Genomic DNA, 13,961 nt, shown 5'->3' with positions numbered 1-13,961 from the left:
TCACATGAGAGCATTCTGTTTCCTTCTGAAAAAACTGCTGTTTTCACATGATGGTAAAGAGCCACCTTCCTCAAAGCTAAGGGAGAAGTTACACTCAGCTCTTCCAGTTGTGAGGAAGCCTACTGCTCTTCAGGACAAGCTCAGGTGATAACTTCCTGTCCGAAGCCTTAACTTGCCAGATGGCATTGGGTAGTCTGCTCTGACTTTTGCATTGTGGAGGCCACAGAATTCAGAGAGGGGTTCCTGTGCTTGTTCAGACATGCTGTGCTGACAGCAGTCACTAGGAATGTGCTGGGGTTTGGCTTATAGACTCAAATGGTGAGAAATCTGCTGCAAGTCTTGGTGGTCTGTACCCAGTGGTTGTTTTCCCCCTGTTCTGCTTGAAGACGAGGGTTTTCTTAATACTGCTGATAGACTCTAGAAACTAGACTTCCTTAGTGGAGGCGCATTTTGGTGATATCTGTAATGATGTGGAGACAGATGCTTTCAGAACTGTTGTTAGTCTTTAAAAGGTAACAGATATGGAAGACTTAAGACAAAAGACCTTTTGAAAGTGATCTCTGCTTTCTTGACTGTCCCAGTCATCCCTGACAACATGCATTTGTCACATACAGCAATCGTTGCAATGTAGTAACAATAATGGAAAAAACAAAAAAAATAAGATAATATGTTTAGTTCTACATAATATTCTAGGGTAAATGATACAAAGGGTTTGCTCTGAAGTTATTTTTCAGTTGGAGTGCTTCTACTCAAAAGGTATAGGTATGATCATATGTATAGCTATACCTCATAAGTATTATGCATAGAAAAGTTGCATTTTTAATTTCTTGCTGATTAGATATTTGAGCTTTACCTAGTTTTGCTTCCTAATATTCCTCATACTTCCAAAAACTTGTGTAGCTCTGTTTTTATACTGAGGCTATATAATAAAATGATAGTTGGGTTGCAATGTGTGTAGAAAAAGGGAGGGTTTGTATTTTTGTCATAGAATAAGTTGCTATTTGCTGTGTTGTCTCAGTAGGTAGGTTGACATACTCTGTACACTCACCTGTTAGACACAGTATCCTATAATACCATAATGCTTCTTACTCCCAAGAGCAAGCGTTCATTCTAATCCAGGGCTTACAGGAAAAAGTTATTAGTCATTCATTCAGAGGCACACCCATTGCCTATTAAGAAATATTTTTAGAAAGAAGCAGAAGCCACAGCATGGCTCACAGAGACTGTTTTGAAATACTGGGCTATATGCACACCCATGCCTGTAGCCTTTACTCGAGGAAACTTTTTAATTACATCAATGGGAGCTGTGTCCAAGTTGAGCAACAGAGGACAGACTCTTAGGACTAATGGGCTACCTGTTGGGCTAGTGAATTTCCTATTTTCAAAGCAGGAAAACCCATGTGCTGAGTAATACTGAATCCAAAACATCCAGATATATAGCAGCTTTGGAAGCAGACATAAAACTTTACAAGATTTTTGTAGACTTAGCAAAATAATTTGGGTTAGCTCAGTGTTAGAGGAGGTGTGTTTGCTTTGATGCTCAGCAGGGGTGTGTGTGGCATCTGAAACATTGGATGTGTTTGTACATGTGCTCTGTGGAGCCAGAGCATGGCTTGCTGGGATGATGTGTGCTGGAAGAGGAATGGGAGGTGCTTTATCTGTCTTGATGTGGTCTATGGCTGGCTCTGTAAGCGGGAGCTGGGGCTGCCTTGTGGTGGGGGGAGGAGGGAATTCTTCCCGTGGGGATGGATTTTGCAGTAGCAGGTGGTGGTAAAGCTGGCTGCTGGAATATGTTGGCCAGGAGGAGGAGTGGGTTATGCCTTGATCCTGTCAAAGGGAAAAGGGAATTTTTGAGATTGTGGCAAAACAGTGCACAGAGGCACATTTTAAAAGTGGAGCAAACATGGCTGCTTTTGGAGCACAGCCATAGAAGAAGTTGGGGTGCCCAGTTCTTAACAACAGGCCATGAAAATGCCTCTCCAGCATGAGGAAAGTCACAGGCCTTCCTCAGCCTGAGGACATTTTAAACCTTGTCTCTTACTCGATGTGAAACTCCTTATCAGTAGGCTGGTCTCCCTGGGACTGCCGCCTTGTCTTACATGCAACCTCGAGTAACAAAAGGGTTTGAGAGATGCAAAGCTGCAGCGGAGCAGCAGCTTTCCTGGGAAGCTGTACCCTGGTGATCAGGACTGTGGTAGCAGTCGACTGACAAAGCAGAAGTTTAGGTACATGCAGTCTTGGCAGGATTTACAGGGTGTCTTGCTTCTGATGTCCTCTTATGAGCAAGCAGCCTTGCAGTCTAGGAGTTTATTCTTTGACAGGTAGTTTACAGATCCTGTGCTGAAGGCAAAAGAGGGCTTTTCATAATTATGTGCTTCTCGCAAACTGTGCTGAGCGACACGGTTCTGCTGCAGACAGGTTCTGAGCTTTTTCAGCTCTTGGGAATACTAAGCAATAACAAAGGCCACAATCTGACCCTGAATGCACCAAGTATTAAGTAACCTTCAAGTGTGTTATGAAAAATGTGTATCTGTAACCAATTTGCAGTTGAAATCCACTCTGTGTGAAGGCTCAGGGTTTCCCCCAGTGTAGCAATAATGATAGTGTTAGCACTTTCTTACACTGGATTGGACAGCGGATTGGGTTACTGCTGCAGAACACTGCTAATTTTTTCCTTTGTAGTTTGTGTGTTTGTTATGAAGAAATATCTTTATGCTGGTTTTAATACAAATTTCTCATACTGCTCGTTTTGTTGTTTAAAGTGGGGGGGAGGGAGGGGGAAGTTCCCCTGTAGTGTGTGAATGTTTGGAAAATACCTCTAAGCACAGAATGAATCACAGCTTTGACCCTAAACATTTTGGAGAATTCTAATGTTAAAGGTATGGCTTTCATATCCAGTGAGAGATTTGAGAGGTGTGTATTTGTTTTTTCAAGTCTGTCTGACTCTGAAATCATGATTCAGACACAGAAGAATTAATGTGTGCATAAAATAAAAAAAAATTCAGCCATTTACAGTTCAAGGAAAGTCTTCACTGAAGCCTAGCAGAAGTGTGACTTTAATTCAAGTGAACTCTACAATGAGTAATTTTCTACTACTAAATAAAATGTGATTTTATTGGAGAGAGGTTCTGAGTATGGTTTTCATTTTTATGTTGAAAATACTATGTTTTGCAAGCTATGACATAAATGTCAAAGAAAATCCCCAGTATGAATTAAGTGATTTTTAGAAACAACTTTATACCACTTCATAATTCCTCATGGCTAAATACTGTGCAATGCTGTGAACAATACGACTAAATTAATACCTTAAGTTATATGAATAATGCCTAGATATACAGTGCTCCCTGTGCTGTAGCACTGGATGTTTTAAAACATGTGGTAAATCTAATGCAGTTGTACTTTTATTGTGGCTGCTTTCAGGCGTGGGTCATAATCCAGCTGACTCCCTGCATGTGCTGACCGAGGCCATGAAACTGCTTCACTGATGCATTTTCAATCTGTGCTGACCTTGACAAAGTTCTGGTACTTAGTAAAAAAGCCTGTCCAGATCCTATGCTAAGGAGTGTTTTCAGATAATTAACTTGTAGTATTTTCTATTCCCTTGCATTTATGGATTAGGCATGCAAGTATGTTCTGCAGTATGAGGAGGAACTCTGTTACTGGAGATTTTAATCGGCTTCTGTACATATGATGGTCATAAGACTTCCCTCAGAATTATTTAGTTTGAAGTATGTCTTTATTAAATAATTTGGCTCAAAAATTGTTTTTCTAACATGTATACTGTTGTACTAATTAAAAAATGGAAGGTAGTAAGAAAAAGAGCAAATAACAATTGATAAAATGCAGTAGAGACTTATTAGAAACTATTAGTCTGCAGATTTTAAATAAACTAAACAGTATAGAAATGGAAGAGCTGCACTGATGTCTTAACCTAATTTTAAACAAAATGCTTTAAGATGTTCAATTGCAAAAATCACTCCATAGTGACTGCATGATATTTTCTTCTTGCCCAAGAATAACACTAAGAATTTTGCTTGGACAGTCAGGAAACAGAAGAAATTTCACTCAAGCTTTAAATCTCAGTCCTCATGATCAGAGAATTGCATGGATGCTACCTCACACCCCAGAGTTATTAAATCTTTGTGTTTCTGTGCCTTTCTTCACAACTGGTTTCTTCAGTACTGATTTCTATCACACAGGGGCAGTAAATGCAGGGTCAGCAGCATCCTTCCCTTAGGAGAACTGCAGTCACCCTTGATGGAAGGTAGGTCCTCTCCTCTGCCTAAGACCTCTGCTGCTTTCTGTGGCAAATGTTCATACCCTGAATTTCTGTCCCCAACCAAGAGTTCAGTGTGGCAGAGTGCACATGAACGTGCGGAGCAGAAAGTAGAAGGTGAACCCAGGAACAGGTGAACACCACAGTAAAGCTCTGCTTCCCTACCAGCCAGCCTTCAGCACTATTCTTTCTTTTTAATGATCTTGTTTCATGAGTGTGTTTGAAAGGCAGAAATGAAATATTGGAGGCTGCTGGGGTTTGCAGTCTGGTCAAATTTAGTAAGGTTGGTGCTTAACAAGATCTTACAGCTGAAAGTCATCTTAGTGTTTTGTACAATGCCAACCTTGCTGAAGAAAATGAAGAAAGTCCTATGAGCATAGTGATTACTCATCCACAGGTAGAAATTCCCATGTGTTTAAGTACCAGGCTGTGTTAGTCTGTTTTTGTGTACTTTAGATAGGTGTGTGTACTTCAATTTATTGGCAGGATTTTGTTTGGACTTAACAAGATATTAGTTATAAATTTGAAATGCCTTATTGATATAGCCATTACATGGCTATAAGAGGACTTTGGCGCCATCCAGTACTTTGTCTTTTGTATCATAACATCTGCCATTTCAAAGTGTCCATCTGAAACTTGATGTTTGTCTCAGATTACAGCTTATAGTACCAATTTGGAGTTATTCTCCTTAAATTTTCTCCAGTTCTGTACTAGTGTGAGGAGTCTAGACTAATCCAGCCCTTTGCTTTAATAAAGCAGTACAGATTAGGATTGTATTTTTGTCATTTGCCTGTTTGCATATATCCTCTGGTTCCAGTAGGACAGTTCACAAAATGGTGTGAGTTATGTTTTGTAGGTATACAGTGGTTTATTTTAAACTGAGCCAGATTTTTTATGTGTGCTAAACTTGATTATTTTCTGCATTTCAGAGCAGTAAGAAATCTAGTTCTGAAAACATCTTGCTGTTAGAACTGAGACTGTTTACTTCACTGTGGTGGATCCTCAAGGTAATGCCTGCTCTCTCTCATCAAGTGCAACTGCATGGTCTTTGGCGCAGGTTCCAGATGGCTGAGGATTTATGCTACAAGTGAGAAAATATTTCCCAATATAACACATTCTAGTATGTGTGAAGACTCTTTGAGAAGATCAGAGTCCAAACTCTACTATTCTTATAGGATAGGATAGTTAATTTTAGATTTTTTTAAAATGTATATTACCTGTTCTTGTTAATCTCTGCCTCACTAAAGGAACTTATTTTTGTTTTGAACAAAGCTGCCTTTGTGCAACAGGAGAACAGGGGTGAAGCTCCAGCCTCTTCTGCCTGTGTTCTGTGTAGAGATTCCAGGAGAAGACTGACTGGTGTGTATCCTGGCCAAATCCAGGAGGCAAGGTTGTCACACACCTTCAGCAGGTCAGCCTTGTGTCTGTGCAGAGCTATGCAAATACAGTGTTGGTGAGGTTCCTTTTGGGGTGCCGTGGCCATAGTTGAGCCTTTTTTCTTTAAGGCAAGGAAAGACAGAAATGTCTTCTATGACTTCTAAGACACTTGAAAGCGACTCCTTTAGCAGTGCAAGGTTATATTGCCCTGACTAAGAGCTGTGCTGTCCCAAAGGGAAATTTGAAGAGTGATTTAGTGCATGTTTTCTAGTGATCTGTGCATGTTTTTATTCTGTTTGGTTACTGTTGTGGAATGTGCTAGTGACAAACAGAAAGTGTAAGTGAGAGGGATAAGAGGATGACAAGCCGGGTTTGTCTGAAGAACTGTATTCCTTCCTCAGACTGCTGGGCAGAGTCTGTAACCACTTCTGTCACTGTTTTTGTGCTTTCCTTAGATGTCATGCATCCATTTTACTTTAGTATGCCTATTGGTAATCCCTGCTGATGGAAGATAAGAGCTAACACAGGCTTCCAAACAGTTTAAAAAAAAAAAAAAACATAGCCAAAGGAGATATGGTGAAGAGTTGGATTAAGCTTAGTCTGCTTTTTGTTCACTACAGTAGTCCTCTTCCTGTTTACTTCCCTTTGTGATGCTCTTAAGGGCTGCAGGAACATCCTTTTTCTTCTACAGCTCTTGTTGTACACAAGCACATGCCTTTCCTGTAGAGTCTAGAGATGTGTTTTCATTAGAATAGAGTTCAAGAATAGGGCAATACAGGACATGCAAGCCAATTTCTGCTTCTTCAGCCTGTTTCCAGTTATTGACAAGCCCTTGACTTTGCTAGCACAAAGGTGTGTGCCGTAAATTTCTACAAGGAAAAATAAGGCCTCTGAAGTTGAATTTAAAATAATTTCCAAAGGCAGGTTACGTGCAGAAGAGCAGCCTGCCTATGAAGGATCAGAAAATGTTTTGTGAGACTTGTTGCATTGTATGTACTCTACCTCACTGTAGAACTTTGCGTATTCTTTTTAAAGATGCTACTTAAATATGCTGGTGTTTGGGATGAGCCCTCAACAAGCCTTAGCTGCAGCCAGGCTTTGCTTGAACCCTTCCAAGAGAGGTATAATATTAATTTAATGCCTGAAAAGTAGACAGTTAGGCCATGAGTTTCCAGTTGTAGCACAAGACACAGTAGCAGAAGTGACTGTGAGGACCATGTAACCAGCAGTTCTCAGCATCATCGATATGTAGCAGAGAAATGATGGTGCTGTACTGTTGCACTTGCCTGTTGGTAAAGGAGTATTTTGTTTGCTTAGTGCATAATCTGAAATAAAATAAATTTGTTATGAGGTGGTGTGGAAACTCATTCCTATTGTGATAGTCTCTTTATATTCATTGCACATTAATAATAGGCTGGATTTATCAGCAACCCACTTACAAAGTCTGCATATGAAGAGCTGTGTAATGGCTTTATAACTGTAATGGTTCCCCTGGACACACTTTAATTTTCCTTCAGCCTTTTGTATGCCCCTGAATAGCACTTGGTTAGTAAGCCCTATGACTTCAGCTTAGAGCAGGTTGTAATTGACCAAAATCTTGAGAGTTGATGGCGAGTAACACAAAAAAACCCAAGGTGTTCTACCTGACAGGCAAGTGCTGTTGTTGGTGTGGTTGCAGTTTCCTGAAAGACAGCACCTGCCTTTTTGGAGAAAAGTATTGACTGACTCAGCTCAGATACTAGGGAAGGGCTGTGATGTTGTTGTTTTGGTTTGGGGTGGTTTTGCTCTCACATTTAGAGGAAACTTCCAGTATTTTTGTTTTTCCTTTGTGCTTGTGGAGAGCAAAGAACAGGACTGCTTGTCTGCTGTGATGATCTGTAAAAGAAGAAATTTGGTTTACTTTCTAACTTACCATATAGTAGTGCTCTTCCTGGAAGAACTCTCTTCTGGAACTAGCACCTGAATCAAATCTAGTCCTACCTGAAGCCTTCAGGGTTTGACTCAGTGGGTACGATACCTTAGTTCGATTCCTATTATTGCAGACTGCACTGTGCCTGACTCCCCTGCCATCAGTAGTCCTTACTGAGCATTGTCATCTTATGCAGAAGGCAGGTGGCATCTCTGTCTTGAAGAAGGTATTCCATGAACTGTGGTAGAAGACATGAGAGCCAGAGGTCACTGGAGCTGGTGGCCTGTGAGTAGGCACAACCTGTTTGGTCGTAGCCTGATTATCACTAGAGGGAGCTGGTGGAAATATTGAGGCTCTTTGTCTTCCAAGTAATTGCAGAAAGTCCTGTGGACAGGATCTGACCCCTGAGGCTGTGCAATGGAATACTGCTCTGGAATAAACATGTAATTCTGCAGCATTAACTTCAATGTTTAGGTGCACTGGTGACATGAATGCTTTTAGCTGTAATTATAGTTCAAAGGGATATAAAACTCTTAATTTAGGAACTTAGTCTTCCCCCACCCACCAACCCAAATTGCAGTTTGTTAGAACAGCACCACAGACATGAGTTAGAAGGACCTTGTGAAAGGAGCAGCTACAGTAAAGCACTATATGTAGTACAGGCACCATATGGCAGACAAGTAATTTGTATACCTATACAGACTACAGTCTCAGTTATATTTTTCCAGTATGTTTCCTTAAAAAACCTAAGAATTAATTAAAACATAATCACTGTTAAATTTTATTTTCTTCTGCTTTAAACGTTTCTCAGACTAAAAGGGAATCCTCTGTAGTCTGTTTTATTCTTTAACTGTAGGGTTTTTAAATTAAGATTCTATATTTAAAATGTGTGCTACATAGGTACAGCATTTTTGGGGTCTTGATGTGCCTGATGAAGGAATGTGACCATGAAATAGTTGGCTAAATGACTGACAGCTGTTCTAGGGACCAGCTGGTAGCAAAAACTCAGTGCACTAAGTATATATTGTTCAATGAACTTCAGGGTTCCAATTTAAATGATGATAGCGAAGGTTGATGGAAGATGGGAGTGCAGTTTAGGAAATAGTCTTTCAGGAGCCTTGTAGTCATGCTTGATTTTTCTCTTCTGATTGTGGTATATGTGATCTAATTACTACTGATGCTGAAGGATTTGCAAGCAAATGCAGCATGCTGCAATATCAGTCAGGATAACATGGAAGACATGTTAATTTTAAACACTAAATTTCACATTTTTCTGCTGTGGAATTAATACATAGACTGTTCTAGCCAAGCAGTTATTTTGAGATCATTCAGAAAGAACCATTTTAAAAGTTTTTAATGGGCATTAACTTACTAATGGCTAATTCCAGAGACTAGACTGCATGAGCAGTGCATGGAACATACGTTAATGAAGCAAAAAGCAACAAATTCCATTGCCCATTTCTTTTTTCCCTTTTCTTGAGCATACAGGTCTAAAATACATGGTGTGATAGAGGTAATGGTTTTTTTGCTCTATTAGTGGTAAGTAGAAAACTACTCAGTATCACTGAGAAACAAAGATGCTTAATTGACTTTTGTGCCACAAGAGCCAAAGACCTATTTTGTTCCGTGTTCTCTGAAGTGTCAGAACTGGATGTCTTTTACTGGACGTCTGTTTTATGCATATTCCTACAGGGGAGGGGAGTCATGGAAGTGGCACACTTCAAGCCTGAAGACAGTCTGTTCATCATGCTATGCTAAGCAGAGGTTTATATGCTATCTAACCCAAATTTTCTGATTCTCACAGCCATTGCATACAGTATAGAACAGGGTATGCTTATAGTACAATGATGATAATGCTTCATGCTTGCTTAACTTTTGCAAGCATGTCACTATTTTAGGGATAGAATAGAAATATAGAATGTAAACCTGTGGGTAAATGCTACAGCCCAAGGGAAACAAGCTTCTGTTGGTTCTTTTGTATGGCCAAGGTTTCACCCACAGGCTGCAGTAGAAATAGAATGTGTCTTATGTCCTACTTTTATCATAATAACATTGTTGCAGAAGCAATGAATGCAGGCTACATCATGGTTTTTATGTCACCAGAAAACAGTTTTTTTGAAGTGGTTCATTTGATTGTGGAATGATGTTACAGTAGCATTGCAAGTCTAGGGTCAGTAATAGTTGTTTTTAAATAAGGTTTATGGGTTCTTCAGAGAGAGGAATTTCTATATGCTCATTTAGTAGTAGCTCTGCCCTGATTTTGAATCTCCAAGCTGGTTGGTTAAGTGACAAAACTACTTTTGTTGCATCATTGCTGACTCCTCTTTAGGTCAGCATTATTACTAATAAATTAAATCTCTATATGTGTCAATGTGTGTTGCGTAAAAGTGTGAGTGCTCACTTCGAGCTGACTTCTATGGTTCAGGTCAGCTTTCTGTCTCAGTGATGCAGAGATAGTAAGCAAACATGTGTTATAGCTGTGTAAGGAGTGATTTTATTTTCTGTTCAGTGATCTCTCATGGCAACAGGTGGTTGCTCCTCCTCAGAATTAGCTCATTAGTTCATCTGAGGAGCTATTATGTAATTAATAAATGTAATCTGGAAACTTTCTTCTGTCTGTGGCCAGGAGACCATAGATACCAAGGACTTCAGAGGAGCAGTTTCCCCTTGTGGATGTCCAGCTGGAGCTTGCTGATTGGCATGTGAAGTGGCATGCCTGAGGACACTTATCTACAGCATAGTGGTTTTGTGCACAATGGCTGGAAAACATGAGCAATGCATCACTTGAATGTTGAGAAATGGGTGGTAGCATGGATGGGTGTTTTTCCATTTGATTGAAGGGAAGTCATGGGTGTTCCTAGAATCATAGAATCACTTTGGTTGGAAAAGACCTTTGAGATCATAGAGTCCAACCTTTAACCTAACCCTGACATCCCACCACTAAACCATGTCCCTAAGCACCTCATCTATCCTTCTTTTAAATCCCCCCAGGGAGGAGGACTCTACCCCCTCCCTGGGCAGCCCATTCCAGACCCCGACAACCCTTTTGGTGAAGAAGTTTTTCCTAATGTCTAGCCTAAACCTGCCCTGGCACAGCTTCAAACCATTCCCCCTCATCCTATCATCTGTTACCAGGGAGAAGAGGCCAACCCCCACCTCCCTACAGCCTCCTTTCAGGTAGTTGTAGAGGGCGATCAGGTCTCCCCTCAGCCTCCTCTTCTCCAGACTAAATAACCCCAGTTCCCTAAGCCGCTCCTCATATGACTTGTGTTCCAGACCCCTCACCAGCTTGGTTGCTTTCCTCTGGACATGTTCCAGCAATGCAACACCTTTCTTGTAGTGAGGGGCCCAAAACTGAACACAGTATTCGAGGTGCGGCCTCACCAGCACCGAGTACAGTGGCACGATCACTTCCCTACTCCTACTGGTCACACTATTTCTGATACAGGCCAGGATGCCATTGGCCTTCTTGGCCACCGAAGGACACTGGGGCTCTGTCAGAGCAGCTGGCCAAGAGGCTTCCCTTAGTTTAGCTAACAGGTGACTGTACATTTGTCATACACTCCCAGCAGTTGTCTGAGCCTCCGAATAACCTACTAAACAGTAAGAGAAGAACAAATGAAAATGGCTTATGAGGGAATACAAGTATGAGTTCATAACCTGTGTTGATACACATGCATTGTGTTGCCCAGTCTCCACAAACGCATCCATGCAGCCTGTGCTATTACTTCCCAGGCTGTGTCTCATCTACAGATGTCATGCAGTTACCACACCCTGCCAATGCCTCTGCAAGAGGTACTTCCCTCCCATTAACCTTTTGCCAATGATGGGTGGGACCAGAAGTTTTGCAGGAAAAGTTACAGTGAGAATCTCTCTACTAGAAGTTACAGTGTAGGGTGTCCAAATGGCAATGATATGAATAAAGCCCCTTTGAGTCACATCTGACCAGTTTTTGTAATGTAAAAAACCACTTCATTTGCTTCAAGGCTTTTTGTTTTTTTTCTTTAGATTGTTTTCAAGGTAATTGGGAGACATTTGTCATGTGTCTGTTTCAGCTGTCTCTTGATCACCATTGTGTCTTTTAGTAAACCATGTCTAGGGGTGTCTATAAGGCAGTGTAAACCAGTAGGACTGGCCATTTGAAGTGTTAGAAGAAACTATTGGGGAGAAACACATTGCGCTTTTCAGTAGAGTGGCATCTTTCTTTCCATCTTTAAATTAAAGCAGGAGACTGCTCATATTTGCTCAGAAAACACTGATGGCAGAAACATTTATTGGAAATGTTTCATCCTTCGTCTGATTATAAGGAATGAGAACCTCTTTAGGTGCTAAAATAGTAAAAAAAAAAAAACAAAACAATGCTCAGTTTAGGGAGGATTAGCAAGATTAACACTGTGGATTTGTGATAGCTGAGCTATAAAAATCTCATTTCCATGAAGGGAATAGCAGCCTGACCATGTGCCAGAGCGCTAAGGAAAGAGGGTTCTGTGGCATCCTCAGAGCCCAGGAGCCTTACAGCATACGCATGTAACAGGTTCAAACTGAGCCTAGTCTGCGTGACCCTGTTCTTGACAGCATGCTGACCCTGATGTGATGGGTCTGTGTCTGTCTGACCACTTCTGTATTTATTTTGCAGATATCCTCCCCGACCTCCCTTGATTTCCTCTGTAGTAGAGGGATATGGGCGTTTCCAGGATTACGGTGGGCATTTAAATACATTAGTGGAGTGAGAGGTCTCCTTTTTTATTTGGCACTTTTCTTTGCTGTTGCAACCCAGTTTCTTCTGTTGATTATAACAAATCCCTTTGAATCTGGCTTGGGGCAGAGATGCTAGTTGTGGTTGTAGTTAAAGTAAATTGCTTTTGTGGGAGAAATGTGATACTTCAGTTTTCTTTTTCTTGATAAAATTGTTTTGTGTGTTTGGGGTTTTTTTTCCCCTCTCTGCAAGTGTTTGGTAACTTTGCACATTGTGGTAACTTCGACAGTCTTTGCTTAACTGTTCCTCTTTACAATAGGTAAACTTAGGACTTGGCCAAAAATATAGCAAGGGTTTCCAATACACCACTGATCTGGAGACAGTAATTTCTGTTACTCCTGTCATGCTGTCTGAGGAACTGATACAGAAAACTGGAGAATGCTGAGCTTTTCTACTATTTGAGATCTCCCACTTTTTGACATCAGGAAATACTAGTCTCTTTCTAACATATTTCTTTATTTTGTGAAAGAAGTAGGCTTCTGTCTTCCTGCTGCAATAAAAGAGCCAAAGCAATAATTGAGGTGGGTTTTTTTGTTTTTACAGAGGGACTGCTGGATCCCTGGATGCCATGTGAAATTAGGCTTGCTATTAGGTAGCACAGTTACTGGGCAAGGCACCTAATTTTAGCCAATTCCCTGGCATGAAGCATTGGTGTCCTGCTCCATGTAGTACTGTTCTGCTGACAAATTTTATCCTGCAGAATTGATGATTCAGGGATACAAGCCAGTTGTTGTAACTGTTCATAAACCAGCCCCCTTTTTGCCAGGAGAGGATATGGAAGTCTCACAATGGTCTTACCTGCTGGACCTTAGAGTGGGCTATCAAAATTGCTTCACTGCCCCTTTGATTGTCTTATCCTGCCTGTACCACACTGCAGTAGGTGCTTCTCAGCCAGAGCTCAGGACTAGACCATGGCTAGTAAGGCTTTAGTCTAGAATTAGAATCTTATTGTCTCTATAACTGGGTGATTGATTGCCTTCCAATGTGTTCTTTGTCCAGGACAGGCATCAGAGCTACAGGAATAGTCCTGTGAGAGAGAAATAGTGGAACTTCCCATGGGTTGTGGGGAAGCACCTGTGAGTCAGTAAGCAGTTGTCTTGCCTCTTTAAGTGCAAACACTGTGGTACTTATATATATGACTCAAAATCTGATTCTGGTTTTGTTCACGCTAGTGTAAACTCTGCCATCTCATGGTTCTGGAGTGTGTCACAAGCTGCAGCTTGGGCCCTGCTGTTCCTCAGGTTGATAAGAAGCTTGTGTTTGACTACTGCTTGTGTGGGGGTCAGTGTTATCATTTAAAACTTGACATGCCCATGATGCATTCCAAAAATCCACCACTGCTCACTTTGCCAAGCAGTAAAATTAGGATTTAAAAAGCAAATGAGCGGGAGAAGTCAATAAGATCAACATTTTTCTAACCTATAGCATTATATAGGAGAGTGATCTGAATAACTATTGTATCTTTTGGGGGGGGAGAGGGGGTTGGTAGTGACTGCAGTGCCTGTGCAATGTCCCACATGCTTGATAATGTATGGAATTGATTTTAAATATAGGAAGTTCTTGATTATTTGAAATTTTATTTCAAATAAAATGTTTAGAAAACAATTTTATAGGCTATAAATAGAACAGATTTTAAATCTACT

Source organism: Egretta garzetta, unplaced genomic scaffold, assembly GCF_000687185.1.
Source record: "Egretta garzetta isolate BGI_Z169 unplaced genomic scaffold, ASM68718v1 scaffold172, whole genome shotgun sequence".
Classification (NCBI taxonomy): Eukaryota; Metazoa; Chordata; class Aves; order Pelecaniformes; family Ardeidae; genus Egretta; species Egretta garzetta.
The sequence above is the reverse complement of the archived record's forward strand: the minus strand, read 5'-3'. Positions refer to the sequence as shown.